A 16313-nucleotide genomic window follows, 5' to 3' on the forward strand; every position below is an offset into this window, starting at 1 on the left:
AACCTCTCCTGTGAGTCATTTCCTGTTATTATCTCCTGTAGGGAGTTTTAGAATTTTATAATTTTAATGAAGTTTATAGAAGAGTACTTCCTTAGAGGGTCATTAGTCACATATAAGAATTCTGTCAAGTTTGACAAATGAGTTTAAAAAATAAATAAATGTTGGCAAAATGTATTATTTATAGCTGTTTTTCTGCTCAGTGATTTTTATTGTGTTGCCTCTTTTCTACCTCAGTAATACAGAGTTCCTTAGCCCCTGGAGAGTGTAGATTTCACTCTTGTTCTTTTTGTCTTACTGTACATCTTCTCGTGGATTTACAGATAGAATTACAACCATTAAAACATAACATTAATACAAACTAGGTATAGTGAAAGCCTTTACAAATCATAGGTAGATGATGAAGTGAATATTAATCTTCCTCCACAGCCATTTTGTTCAAGGTGCTTCTCTGGTCTGGGAGTTAGATAGAAAAGATTGATAACATTACTGGTGGTATTTTCCCCATCACGTTCTTGGGAAAGAGCCCTGATGACCTTCAGAGAGTACCTGTTACCAGCCCTAATGGAGCCTAGTGCTCTTTGAGGCTCTGCTTCTCTGCCTTGTAGCCCCAAATTAACCAACCATTACTGATTATTTTGATTGTTAATTTTCCAACATTCCACAAGCTTATTACACTAACTCAATTTAACAGAGTAGAAGAAGACAGGTCTTATTTATCTAAAAGAGTTAATGAGGGTCCATAGTAAGTCACTGTGATGTCCAAAGTAGACCAGCTTTAGGAGCCTGGGAAGTTGCTTCAATGCTATAGAGTCCCAGAATTTGATACAAAAACAATTTAAAGTCTTGATTAATTCTATATCTTTCCAGGGACACCTGACACACTCATAGAATGGACCCAAGTCCATAAAAATAACCACAGTGGCTTCACATCTGCTTTTATAAGACAAGGATGATTGCAAATATTTGATTCTAATAAATATATTCCAAATGTGTTCTGAAGTAATAATGCTGAATAGGATTCCGAGGTCAAATAATTATGTTGTTGTTGGTTGTGTGAATATTTAATTAGGTATCTGAGAGCTTTTTATTATGCTCATACACATTGTGATTCTCTAAGCCTTATTTGACTATAGATCTTTATTTTTTATTTTTTAATTAAGATCATCCACTTACTTGGGAAGTTCATCAGTAAATATCCTTTTCTACTTCTGGTGTGGGCAAGGGGAGGGTGTATACATAGCACATTTTCTCAGCTACAGATTTCCAAGGCATTGAAAATAAAGAATTCATGATCTTGTGTAGTGACAAAAGCAAAGTTTGTGCATCTGTGGTTTAAGCACTACAAACCACAATGTTAGCAATAGATTTTCCATATTAAACTGTTCTTGTAATGAACTATGTGGTACAAAATGTTGCTACAAAGCTGTCTTTAATTCTCTTACTGCTTTGGCTTCATTCTTTCCTTAAGGCCAAACATTCAACTTGAGATTTGGAAAATGTCTTCATTATGCTAGAATGTAACTGTTCTTTCAGTTCTATAAGGAGGCAATAAACATTGCCAAAGATCAAGATAACTATTGTATAGTATTGTGCCAGCCCAACAGAGGTCATCTGAAGTTGATAAAATCGCTCCTGTGGGAACAGGGACCTTTAACTTAAACAATGAAAGCAGCTATAATGTCTCCAGTGAATTGACCCACTCTATAAAGTTGTTTTAAAAATAAAAAGCATATTTTTTCTGGTTAGGATGATCTTTTCTACCAAGAACTGTCTTGAAATTTTAAGAATTTTAAGAATTTTACCTTTCAAAACGAATTCGTAGTACTTTTGACTCATTGGGTAGTAGTTCACCTTTGTAGAAACTGCTAGAAAAGCCCATCTGTGGCATCTGCAAAAAGGCTGGGGCTGCCACTCTGCCAGACTGCAAGTGAAGCTTCTCTTCCACCCCTCCGTGTGCCTACTTCCTTCTGTCCTGCACCATCCTCTTAACACTTGTGTGGCAGCATTTCAGGCATATGAAAAGGGATGGAAATTCTTGGGAGCTGGAGCCCTGACCAGTGTTCTGAGTATCAATACCTTTTCAGGAGGTGGCCCTGAATGAGGAGGCTCTTAAGCCCACTTTAAATGGATGGCCATACTGCTGTTTATTAGCTCTATTTTAGCAGCAGCCTTACTATTCAAGTAACTCTTATGCTAATGGTAGCTAATTTACTTTATTAGATGAAAGCACTAATGGAACTGTTTAAGGTGTCCCAAATGCATTTGGGTAGTCTGTTTGTCTGTTAGTCTGGTTTGCCAGGTGAAATGGAGGTGAATGGTGAAAGGAGATAAGGGAACCCAGGAAGGTAGAGATGACCTCATGCCAGAAAAGGCATCTGTACTTACCCAATGATGTCTCCCTTGTAACTTGGGCTACCATTCATGCAGCTTGAATTTACAGGGGATCTAGAACTCTGTGCTGCTTCTACCCATGGAATCCGACAGGAGTGTCAGAAGATGGCGTGTTTAGGTGGCTCATAGTCCTTCTTTGCCCAGGACTGAGGGATTTCCTGGGACACAGAAAGCCTGGGTGTTAAATCAGGGTAGTCTGGGGCAAGCTGGCCATCTTGGTCGGTAAGCAGCTAAATACTCGGGCCTCCCCTTTCTCACTTCCCAGCGTAGAGCTGTGGTAGTTCAGTTGAATGAAGAGATCGTGGGTCATGATTTTTAAAAAATCAACACATCATCACTTACTTTGTGACTGAGAGAGTTAACATTTGTGACCCTCAGTTTTTATATTTGTAAAATGAGGATGATAAAGTTTATATTTCACAGGATTAAAGGAGTCAAACCTTGGGAAAAGATTCCTACCAGAGAGCACTAAGTAAATGTGAACTTCTTATTTTCACAAGTGTTGTGATCCTTGAAGCTGTAAGACACCTTATTATTTTTTTTTTAAGATTTCATTTATTTATTTTAGAGAGAGAGAGAACGAGCATGAGAGAGAGCTTGAGAGGAGAGAAGTCAGCAGGAGAAGCAGACTTCGTACTGAGCAGGGAGTCTTAACGTGGGACTTGATCCTGGGACTCCAGGATCATAACCTGAGCTGAAGGCAGTTGCTTAACCAACTGAACCACCCAGGTGCCCCGCCCCCTGCATTTTTTTTTTTTTTTAAACAAAATACATGTAAGTCATGTAAGTCCACATTTCCAGTGTAATACTGACCCACTACAGGCTTTAAGATTGGGCACCAGAAATGAAGTCTTATATTTAGGAGTTATTTTACAGTCCTTGAATATATCTGAGCAGTGGTCTGTGAGATTTTTGTCTTACATTAGGGGGACAATTTTTCCAAAGAAATTGTCTGCATAGCATCAACAAGTTTTGGTTTGGTTAGCCTGGTAGCAGTAAGTCAACTTCTTAAATTCACAGTAGGAAAAAGTCACTCACTGCTTTCTTGATTTTACTGTGTATGTTGTGTCAAAGTGGTAGATCTGATAACTCTAAGGTGAACCCTTGTGAATTCACAGAGCAGCTATGGGTTATATATGGCACATTTCAATGAAGACATACCATTTTATTTTACTTCCATCAGCCCCTACTTTTCAGGAGTGGACTAGACTCACTAAGTCTAAAAATATAGCACCTTTCTGGTATAGAAAACACATCTGCTTTGTGATTCTTAATGATATGTGGTCACATATTTACATTTCTGAAATTTGTGGATTTTTTCCCTCTTTTGTTGATCATGGACTTTAAAGTGTGTAATTTTGCACATAATTAGACATCTTAAAGACAAAGAAGTAGAGTTTAAGCTTATATCAGTAAAAAATCAATGGACTTTGTCATTCTTTAAACATCTTTTTTGATCCCTGTGGTTCTATGCATGTATTTACTTTTTAAAATGTCAGCAGATATTATTAAAAGGCAACAATATTAAAAATTTGGTATACAGATGTTTGATACGGGGAGCCATTGTGGGGACCTCTCATATGTTCCATCCTCCATCACCCTGTGTTCCATCCACTCTAACACTGTAACTGCCTCATGCTTGTCACTGCCTCTGGCTTTTGCACATGCTGTGCTCCCTTCCTGGAATGCCCACACTACTCTCTTAATTACTTAGCACATGTTTATTCATCAGTCACTATCTAGCTCCAGTGATCTCTCAATATAAAGCTTTCTCCAGGAAAATTAATGTAGTGACTTTCTAGAATTTTTACCCAGGGCTATGAATACCAGGAGATAGGGATTAGTGGAGATCTGTTTTGGGCCTTCCCACCATAACAGGTGTGTGCCAAAAGTTGTGCTAGAACATTTATGATGAGTTTCTATTGTCTAAATGTCTTTAAAATAACCTGAACAATGGGGTGTCTCGGTAAACTAAGACCTAAGTGAAGAAGCCTCAGTTCATAGGATATATCTTCTAATAAGTTTGCCATTAAACTTATAGGCTAGCCTGAGCCACCCATACGTATGCACTTGACAAGCAATAGAAACTCATCACCGATGTTCTAGCACAACTCGTGGCACACACCTATTATGCTATTGGTAGCCTTGTGTAATTCCATTTTCTAGAATAATTTGCTAACCAGGTCTGTACCTCAACCTTTAAGGGATACCATTTCTGCTATTAGATTTTGGAAGGTTCTCACTTTTGTTTTGGTAGCAGACTCTCTCCTTTGTTGGCTTAGATGAATCAGCAAGCTATATGGAGAGAACATCTACATGGCAAGTAACTGAGTCCAAAAACCTGCAAGAAATTTAATCTTGCCAACAGCCACGTGATCTTAGAAGCAGATACTTCCCAGTCAGTCTCTCAGATGAGTTGGCAGTCCTGGCTGTCACCTTGACTGAAGTTGTAGGAGAGAGATCCTGAAGAAGCCAACCCAATGAAGGGTGTACCTGGGCTCCTGACCCACAGAAGCTGTAAAATAATAAACATATGTTGATTTAATCCTATAAGTTTGTAATTTTTTTACATAGAAATAGTTAACCTACAATACCCCTCCCTGATTTATTCATTCAACCATCTGTTCATTCACTCCACAAATGTTGATGGACTATTTATTATATGCAAGGAACCATGTTGGTATTGAGGATGTGACAGTGAATGAAGCAGATATGGTTGTTGTCTTTTTGGAGCTTATTATTTAGTGAGGACATATCGTCAGGTAGTAAGGTAAAAAAGTAGAGAATGAGGATCATGGGACACTTTGTGTGTATATGTCAGAAAAACCTGACTAGCAATGTTGGTATTAGAAGGCTTTATCTAAGAAACTGACCTTTCATCTGAGGTATGAAGAGTAAGTAATACGTCAAATAAAACATGAGGGAAATGCTCCAGGGAAGAGGAAGGCATGTTTGATGACCTAGAGATGAGAGTTTCAGGAAAGCATAGAAATTCTCTGCCTTTGGATCTGAGAGAGATAAGCCTATTAAAATAGGGGTCACATCTTGAAGGCCCCCCAGAAGCCCATTTTTCAAAAAGAAACTATCTTGAAATGGGGCATCATAGACTGCTTTTGACAAGTAAAGAATGTGATCACACTTTGTCCTTGGAAAGAGCATTTTGATTGCCCTGTGAAGAATGGTTTGTTAATTGGTCAGAGTTCAGTTGAGGAAGCAGTGCTATAAAGATTTTATAGGGTTAGAGATTTGCTATAGGCAATGGACTTTATACAAATGTGGGAGAGCCAGGGACCAAAAGATCTGGAAATGGAGCTCTGTGAGAAAATCTGAGAAACCAAGTGTACCCAACCACTGGAGGGAGACTGAAGGGGTTGTTTTCATGGAAAACTCTATGGAAAGTGATTGTCTCTGTGTAGCTCTTTCCTCTGGGGTCCATAGAAAAGGATCTGATGGTGGACCTCTGGTGGGAAGATGAGCTGGACATTCTCCTCTTCTTTTCAAATTTTTCTATTGTCTGTAGCACTCATCACCTGCTAACCTACTACATAATTTCTTTCTTTATGGTGTTTGTCTTCCAGTTAGAAATGTAAGCTTCATGAACTTAGAGATATTCGACTGTTCTGTTTATCTTTTTGTCTTGAGTAGCCTAAACATAGCCTAAAATAGTACTTGGCTCATAAGAGACAAATAAATAGTAAATTTATGTAATTTGTTATAAAAGTGTATGTGGGGTTTTCTTTGGGGGGGGGTGATAATTCTCTAGATTTGTTAATTGGCTCTATTTTGCTTATGTAAAAATGATAAAAAGTTATCTCAAATATAGAATTTTTAAAATGCTAAAAGTTTATATATTGGATTATAAGCATTTTATTTTAATTTTTTTACATGTCTTGCTCTAGAGTTGAAAATCAACCTAATTTGTCAAAAAAAATTTTTTTTTTAACTTCACAAATTCAGGTGATGATGACTACATGTATTAAAATGAAAGGAAATTATGCTCCTGGGTTAATAGTCATATAGGAACAAAGATCATTTTTCTTTTTCTGTAATATTTATTTTCAGTTTATATCTGATCAATCTATTTTGGATGATTCACTTTCCACAAATGAAGCACTCTTTGTGATTCTGCATTTCCATATTATTAAACCCTTCTAGCAGTGGTAATTTTCCTAATCTCTAATCCTTGTAAAATTCTTATGCTTGTTCTGTATATTGCGACTTAGATCAGGAAGGAGACATTTTCTGTTTCCACTAGAACTGACCTCTTGTTAAAATAGAATCAATTTCAATAACTTGTTCTCCTGAGATAAAGCCACTTTGAAGCTTCTTGAATAACTTGCCATCACATTTCTCTTCATTGGTGCTCAACAATTTCTTCTGCCTTGGAAGTCTTAATCCATATTAATGTTGTGAAGATGTGCCTAGTTTTGATTTATAGATTCAGGTGTGGTGGTTCACTCCTTGCCCCTTGGGAGGCCCAAAGAAGAGGTCTTTTTTGAATATGAGCTTGTTTTCATACATATACAGTGACTTCCTGGGACTGTGTTTGTGAAAATTTTGCTGGAAATGATTGCAGGGATTATGGAGTGGGGGTGGGGTATCATTAGGGATGAGGATTCTACTTATATCTTATACCTTCTTTGCTTTGCTCTTTCTCCTTTACCTCTGCCTTCATCCTAATTCATCTAGTCCTGTGCCACAACCCAGAGGTCTAGACTGGCACTGGAGGATGAGGTGGTGTGATGAGATAGAGTTTGGGTTAAATTGGGGCTTTGCCTATCTCACGTGGATCATGCAGTAGGTTTTGGATTGCTCTTCTACACTTATTCTTGCCCTTTTCTCAATTCAAAACATGGAAGCCAGCATATTGTTTTTGCAATGTGAATCTGATTTATCCTCACCCCATCTCATAAAATCACTTTTTAATTCCATAGCTATTAGGATGAACAGAATTCTTAACATTTTTTATACAGCCTTCTATGGTATGTCATGTAAATATGTCTCCAGACCATTTTGGTACCACACTTCCTCCTATTATATTTGGAACAGCTACACTAGCCTTAAAATTTTTTTTTTTTTCCTTCATAGTGTAGATTTCCTTCTACATGCTGTTCCTTCTGCCTAGTATACTTGCATCACCCTATTCAACCTTAGCTTAGCTAACTTCCTTTCTTCAACTTTTCTTCAGAAAAGTAACTCCTAATCTCCTTGGCCAGTCAGTTATCCCTTGAAAGCTCTTGTAGTTCAGTGTACATCTCTGTAATAGTATCGGTGGCTATTGTCAACCAATAGGTATGCAACTTGACAAAGTTGCTCTTTAATTGGTAAAGTCCAGAAGAATAGGAACACTGTTCAATTTCTTATTACTGTCTAGCTTCACCACCTAGCACAGCTTCTCGCACAAAGTAGACAGCCAAAAAAAAAAAAAAAAAAAAAAAAGGCATTTGAATGAGTGAGTAAAAGCACTAAGTGAGCACTTTTCAGATTTCATTCCTTAATTTCTAGAATAGTAAGTGTAAATTCCAATCCTCCCTTTATGGCTAAAGCACTTGAAAGAATAGAAGTATTGGAAGAAAGTGCTAAAAAGAAAATAATGAATGGGCTAGATATCAGCCGATGTAAGTTTTGGCATTGAATCTTCAATCTGATACTTATGCCACCTTAAGCAAGACTCTGCCCCAATGTTATCTTTAACATGGAAATAATAATAATGACAATAACAAGAGACTAAACTTTGTGAAAAACTTACTGTATGTGGCACACATCAGACTAAATGATGTAAAGACATAATCTCTATTCATCCTCTGAGTCCCTATGAGCTGCATATTAATATAAAAATAAATAGTAGCTTCTACCATTCATCTAGTACTGTGTGCTCAGCACCATTTTCAGCATGTTGTATAAATTACTTAATCTTCTGTAGTGTTGTTAGAATCAGATGAAATATTTATGAAAAACACTCATAAGTATACATCAGAATATAGGTGTCAGATAATTATGTCTGTTTAATCTGATTAAAAAGTACATTTTACATAATATGGATATTAGTGGTGCTATATTATAGCTAGTATACTACTTGCTTCTTTTGATTTAGAAACTCAGAATAAATTCTGTATGCTTAAAAATTTCTGGACTAAAACTATTTTTCTTTTATGCCCTCTTTTACAATGATCCATTGCTACTCAATTTTCAGTTGTGAGAATTTTGGCATATTTGACATTGCATATTTAGTATTCACTCCTTTTTAATGCTGCATGGCTAGAGGGAAATACTGTTTTACATTCTTACCATGTGAGGTAACTGCAGAGAGTCGATAAATTATTTTTATACCCTTGAGGCCTATAAAATTAAATTTTAAATATGTTCACAGGCTTAAAACTCAGAGCTATTGGCATATCATAAACAGGTTTCTCTTACATGTATTCTTGAGATATTTCATTAAATTAAAAATAATTTCTCATTCATTTCACCAAACTGTTTGAGATAAAAGAGACAAATGACCTCTGGTCATTTTGAATTATTGCAGAAAATACTTTCAGTAGTAGCATCTTTTCTTAGACTACATAGAATCCTATATTTAGGTTGAATATATTTTCCAGTTATGCACTAAATTGCCTTCTGTATGAAACCTTATGGGAAATAAGAAGAATGGAGGAAAAGTATTAAAATGTTAACTTATTTATTGTATGAAGACTGCTTTTCTATTTTTCTTTAAGTTAAAAGTGTATAGCTTAGAGCTTTCTTCAAAGCACAAGTTCTTTATTAACCATATTTGTGTCAATCAGTACTTTAGTAATTACCTCGAAGTATTGCTTCATCTTTGTTAAAATTTTTTTTCCTAGCAAATTTTTCATAGTCCCAAATTGCCAGCAGCAATAATAATAGTGTGTAAAATTACATTGAGTTTACTTCCCCAGTAAGGACAGTCTGGGAACAGAAAGACTTGGTTTTAGTTTTACCGCATGCATAATTGAGTTTTTATATTTCATCATGTATAAAACAAGGAAATTGTACTAGAATTTCATTTACTTTTTTTTTTTTAGGTTTTTGTAATTTTATTTTTTATTTATTTTTATTTTTTATTTTTTTGACATTATATAATTTTTTATTTTTATAAACATATATTTTTATCCCCAGGGGTACAGGTCTGTGAATCACCAGGTTTAAACACTTCACAGCACTCACCAAAGCACATACCCTCCCCAATGTCCATAATCCCACCAGTTAAACACAGGATTCATGAATCTTACTGGGTACCAGGTGTTGTTCTAGATCCTAGGAAAGACAAAATTCTTCATGAAGCTTACATTCCAGTAGAAAGATAATGATAATAATGATAATAATAATCATAATCTATGATGGAATAGCATTCTGCTATTCCCTGTTTTTTTGTGGAACTATTTTTCACCTTCTTAATTTGAATAGGACTTTGTGTTTACATTTATAAGTTCACTTAAGTTTTGTCATATCACTTGTTTATAAGGAGAGATTCTCTTTGTTATGTCCTCAAAAATTGGAATCACGTTCTGAGAATTTTTTTAATAAGTTGCAACACTCAATGAAAGTTTGTTGAATAGATAATGCATGGATAAATGAGTTGATTAGTGGAAGAAGAGAAATGAGTAAGATTTTTTTTTGGTATAATCTCTGGGCCATAAACTCTGTGTATAGAATATTCATGAGTTTCTCAGTTAAAGATACATTCCTTTACCTTAGTCCCTTAAGTAAGTAGAATAGTGCACCCCACACATCTTCTCTCTTTAATATTTTACTAGCATCCTCAGAGAGGTTAAATAATTTTGGTAAACAGTGAGGATCCATGCACATATACATACATAAGAAATATAAAATTATATATGTATACACACACATATATATAAAATTTAAATTAGATAATCTCTAAAAAATAAATATGGAAGAAAGGCTCAAAGTCCTTATATATAAAATTTCTTAATTTTACATGCTTTTTAAACTTTTTAAATAATTCCTATCTATATGGTATTTTCTTCCTCAAAATCTCATAAACCACCATTTTTCACATGACTAAGTTAATTATTCTGTTTTCTTATATTCATTGATCATAATCACTTATTTGGCAGTATGATGAATTTAAAAGACTAAGATATATAACCATGATAAATACAACTAAGGGCCATTTAAAAATTCATGAATTAGAAGTGGGCTTGATGAACTTGCTTGTGAACAAAGATAATCAACATCAGTAATAGCCATTCTCTTGATTTGGTACAACAGGAATTGAAACCTGGCAGCATGTTATCAGCCAGGCAAGAGGGCATGGTCATGCTGGCATTCCTATTGGTAAGAGAAAGAATTGTAATAAGGAAACACCAAATGAAATGCCAGAAGACCTGGCCATCTTTTCTGATGAACAGTGAGTCCTAAAACATTTCAGAAAGACTCTCTTTGACATTTCCTTCTCCCTTACATAGAGGAAGGCTCTACTTTTTCATCTGCACAGTAGTCAGTGTTGCTTAGGAGCAAGGCTACTCTTTCAATACTGCTAAATGTAAGAAAAAATTTTAAGGAATAATTACCACTAATTATACTGGTTTTATGAATATACATTTTATTGTTTTTAAAAATGGCATTACTTATTTTTCACTCTCTTTTTGAAAAATTTGTTTTAAAGATTTTATCCATTTATTTAATAGAGTAAGAGAGAGAGAAAGAACATGAACAGGGGGAGGAGCAGAGAGAGAAGTGGATTCACTGTTGAGTAGAGAGCCCATGTGGGGCTTGATCCCAGGACCCTGGGATTATGAGCTGAGGTGAAGGCAGACACTTAACCAACTGAGCCACCCAGGTGCCCCTATTTTTCATCTCTTAAATGCATTTGGATTAGTAATTTTATAAGACACCTATTTTTGTATGAAATCTTTTATTATAAGTACCCTTTTATATGTATAAGGATATATATGTCTGTCTGTCTATATCTATCAAAAAGTGAAATCAGGCAAGACAAAGAGCAGCAAGACTAAAACAAGCAGAAGAAAATGAAAAACAAAAATTAGAGCAAAAATCAATGATGTTAAAAACAGGAATAAAAGAGAAAATTTAAAAAAAAAGTGAAATCAGTAAATTACATGAGCATTGGTAGAATTATTCTCCCAGAACTAAGTTCAAAGTGTCAGATTTGAATGGCATTATGCACAAGTCATGATGAAAGATTTGTGCTTTTTTGGTGCTAGTGGGATAGAGTTTTATCTAAGGGATATAGTTATATAACAAATTCAAATCCAAATGATGAAATCTAATGTCCTTTTATGGTGAAATTTGTCTTGATTCAAGCCTTGAAAGACAACTTAAAGGATTTATTTAGTTGAAGGGAAATCCAACTCTGTTTTTTTTGTTTGTTTGTTTGTTTTTGTTTTTTTTTTTTAATATTTGTTTGGCATAGGACTTTTGTAGTTAGTTAGGATATGGTAATAATGGTTCGTTATTTCCACAATGTGAACCATCAACAATTAGACATACATCCTGGGCTTTAATCTAGGGAGTTGGGTGTCTTTCTTAGGTTAGTTTGTAATGCCAGTATTACTTCATATTTAACTACACATTTACTCATTCTGTTACCCTGTTCTTTCTGATGTTTCCACGTTTCCATCTTGGATTATTTTTATACTTTCCTAGTAACCTCCCTTTAATATTCCTTTTTGTGCAGATCTCTTTGGTGGAATTCTCTCAGTTTTCTTTGTTTTGTCACATCTGAAAATATTTTTATATCATCTTCATATCTGGAGAATATTTTATATGTGTGCGGGGCACCTGGGTGGCTTGGTGGTTAAAGCCTCTGCTTTCAGCTCAGGTCATGACCTCAGGGTCCTGGGATCGAGCCCCATAACGGGCTTTCTGCTCAGCAGGGGGCCTGCTTCCTCCCCTCTCTCTCTGCCTGCCTCTCTGACTCCTTGTGATCTCTGTCTGTCAAATAAATAAATAAAATCTTTAAAAAAATATTTTATATGTGTGCGGAAATGTAAATTGGCAACTTTTTTTTTTTTTTTAGTACTTTAAAGGACTTGTTCAATTGTCAGTTGAGTGCCATCATTTCTATTAAGAAATCATCTGTAAAACTCTTCTGTCTTATTTTCAGATTTCCCCATTTGGCTTCATCAGGTTTTCTATGATGAGACTAGATGTGATTTTCTTTGTTTTTATTGTGCTTAAATGCAGTGCTTCTTGAATATGTGGATTGCTATCTTTCTTAGCTTCTGGAAAATTCTTACTCATTTGCTCTTCAAATTTCTCTCTCTCTTTTTTTTTTTCTTTCTGGTTTCTTTTTTGATCTCACTTGACCACATTCCACATCTCCTATATTTCTTTTCAGTTTTTTCATTTTTTAAAAATATATATTTTTGTTTATATATTTTGACTATTGCTATTAAGATCTCTGTTTAAAGTTTTACCATTTCTTTTTTCATCAGCTTTTCCTCTCAAGAACATTTTCTTTCTTCATGAAACAAAGTTTTAAAATACATTTAGTAATTTTTGATGGTATATTTTACAGCTTTTGTTTATTGGAAATATTTTAAAATTTATCTTCATTCTTAAATGATAGTATTTGGTATAAAATGAAATATTGGCAATTATCTTCTCTCAAGACTTTGAAAATATAATTTCACTGTCTTATCTTCTTTTGTTGCTGAGTATTCTTTTAATCCCAGTGGCATTCCTTTATATTTACTCTGTTTTTGTTTATTTCTCTCTGGATATCTTTTTTTTTTTTCTTTTTAAGATTTTATTTATTTGACAGAGAGAGAGAGACCACATGTAGTCAGAGAGGCAGGCTGAGAGAAAGGGGGAGAAAGGCTCCCCACTGAGCAGAGAGCTGATGCAGGGCTTGATCCCAGGACCCTGAGATCATGACCTGAACCGAAGGCAGAGGCTTTAAATCACTGAGCCACCCAGGCACTGTATATCTTTAATTTTAGCCATAACATTTTTATTTCTAGAGTTACTATTCACTTATATTAAAATATGCCTTTTAAAAAACAATTTTCTTGGGGTGCTTGGGTGGCTCAGTCAGTTAAGTATCTAACTCTTGATCTCAGCTCAGCTCTTAATGTTAGAGTTGTGAATTCAATTCCTGCATTGGGCTCCATAGTGGTCGTGGAGCCTACCACTATTGTTCTCAATTATTATTCCATTGTAATCTATTTAAATCTTTTAAAATACTTCTTTTACATTCTGAATCTTATAATTATATTATATGGTGTTATAGGATATAACATATATAATTATATATATAAATATATATTATATGGTGTTATAGGATATAACATATATAATTATATATATATAAATATATATAAATACTTCTTTTACATTCTGAATCTTATAATTATATTATATGATGTTATAGGATATTTAATTGTGCTATTGGTTGTTTCTGCTAACTCTCACTGATGGTATCTTACTTTCCTGAAGTGTATGTAGTCTTATGTGTTTACTTTATATGTAGCATGGATATTTTTCCTCCAAGAATCTAAAGAGTTCTTGATATTTCTGTGCTTCTTTCTTGGGAAATTTGTCTTTGATTCTTCCAGATGCTACCACTTTAATTTTCTCTTAGACCTTGCAGATAGAATAAAATAGAGTTACATGCTTAGCTGTGATTGAAAAGTTTTTTTCATCTAGATTCTACAAAATGGGTAAAATTTCCTTTTTTTTTTCTGTTTTCTGACAGTATTTTTTTCCCCTCACCTTAGTTTTACTAAGACTATACACTCTGAGTCTTCCACCTTTTCGTAAGGATCTCATTTCTAATACTCCACCTTATGAGATTCAAAATTCTGCTACTTGTACTGAAAATGACCAAAAACCAAAGACTCTGTTTTACTGAGATGAATAAATCATCCTTAGTCATGCCTTTGGAGTAAGTGTATATTCTTACATATCCTTGTATTCTTCCTGGTTTTGCCCTCTTAGTTTCTTAAGAAATCAGCCATGTCTTTCTATGACATTTGCTACACTTACAAGTCATTTGTAAATTTTTTGTGTTGGAAATTTGTCTAGGTATCTCTTTTGCCATATAGAAACAGAGGTTTTCTTATAGAAAAAGAGTATATTATTGAATATACTCTTTTACCAGGTAGCTCCTCCAGCAATTAACTGGAAGTTATTTAACTTTTTTTTTATCAGTAAAATAAAGATGATCAACTTGTCTATTTCTTATGCTTTAAGGGTCTAATGGGATAATACATACATGTAAAGTTCTCTGAATAATCCCAGACACATAATAAGTTGTCAGTAATTGTTTGCTATGACTACTATCTGTACCATTACTGTTACTGACCCTTTGAAGAGATTGATTTCCAGGTATTTCATTGTTATATTGACAATAATGATTTATAATATATTGATAAATGTTGATAATAATTACTGATAGCTTTCCTATGCCATACTTTTCATGAGTGCTTCAATCCATGCTGCTAACTTATCCTTGTTTTTTTCAGTTTGAAAATGTCATCTATTCCAAATTCCAACCCTTTATAGTAATGCCAGACAGATCACCATCCAGTCTGTCTTAACACATCCCTGGATGTGGAACTAAAGGAATATATTTTGTTTGTAGTTATCTCCTATACTCTACTTTCGCCTATCATTCTGTGTCTGGGTTATGGAAGTGATACATACAATAATATAATGAGCCAGAAGTTAAGAAAAATGATGTGATTTCTAATAGCCATTGGACCATGGCACATCATTCCCTAGGAAAAGAGAGAAGAAAGCTCAGTGAAGAAATAAAGAAGCATGTTGTTTCTCTCATTTATCTTTGGACTTTTTCAGGCAGCAGCTCAGAGTGGTTTCTAGACCCAGTGAGACTGTATTCCTGCTGCTCATGTGCTTATAAAAGGTCAAATAAGAAAAAGTATGCTTGAGAGTGTTTCTGTTGATTCATTTAAGATTCTTTTTTGATTTAATGCTATAGAGGCTAGGATTAAATATCCTTTGGGGTTATGCTCATAGATATGCCATGTTTTATTGACTTAACGCTTCCCAGGCTGACACAGTAAAACAGGTGTAGTTTTAAGCCTGATTGGGTTTAGGCCAGTTAGAACATCTAATATTTTTGTTTCTTATTGGGTTACCCTTACCATGGCATTTTCACTGCTTTGCTTAAAAATATGAGAATGAGGAGAATAGATTCTGTTTTATTTCTCTGCTTCCGGCATAGTTTTAAAACTCTCATAAAATAATCAGGGAAATTGTGTCCATGAACAATTATGAAAAAAGCTATTCAAGCTGAATGCCTCTAAGTGAAGCTTCAAGAATGTTGTTAATTCATTGTAAGACACATTTCTGATGAGAATTAGTATAAAGGAAGACAAGAGGGCATACCAGAACTCTAGAAGCCCTAAAGAAGTAGAAAAGCACTCATACAACAACTTCCTTTTCCTGCCTCAAAATTTTGAATGGAAAATATATGTCTCATTTTCACTTATTGTGAATGAAACAGGCATTCTCAGATGAAGCCTGGCTCTTTTAAAATGTAAGCTCTCTCCTTCACCATCACAGCAGAGATGAAGCCTGCCACTTTTCTGACAATTCCAGCACACGGAGAGAATATAAGTTTTCACATCAGCACTTCAAAAGTTCCATTTTCTGGTATACTATTGTGATTTTTCAAGGATTAGCAACATTTTCAGTGATGTTAAAAAAAGACTTTTTCCCCCCTTTCCTGCAAAGAGTACATCTATAGTAGGAACCTTTTTTTTTTTTTACTTTTTGAGAAATTCCATTGATTACCATTTATTCATGAATGATTTAAAAATCTTTTAATTTTGGAAGCACAGACCTGTGATTACAGAGGTTTTCATTTGAATGTCACAGGGATTTGTTGTGTCTAAATTTGAATTCTTTGTCTTTCACCAAACTCTGCTCTTTTCATACTGAATGAATAT

Source organism: Mustela lutreola, chromosome 10 (genome assembly GCF_030435805.1).
Source record: "Mustela lutreola isolate mMusLut2 chromosome 10, mMusLut2.pri, whole genome shotgun sequence".
NCBI classification, from domain to species: domain Eukaryota; kingdom Metazoa; phylum Chordata; class Mammalia; order Carnivora; family Mustelidae; genus Mustela; species Mustela lutreola.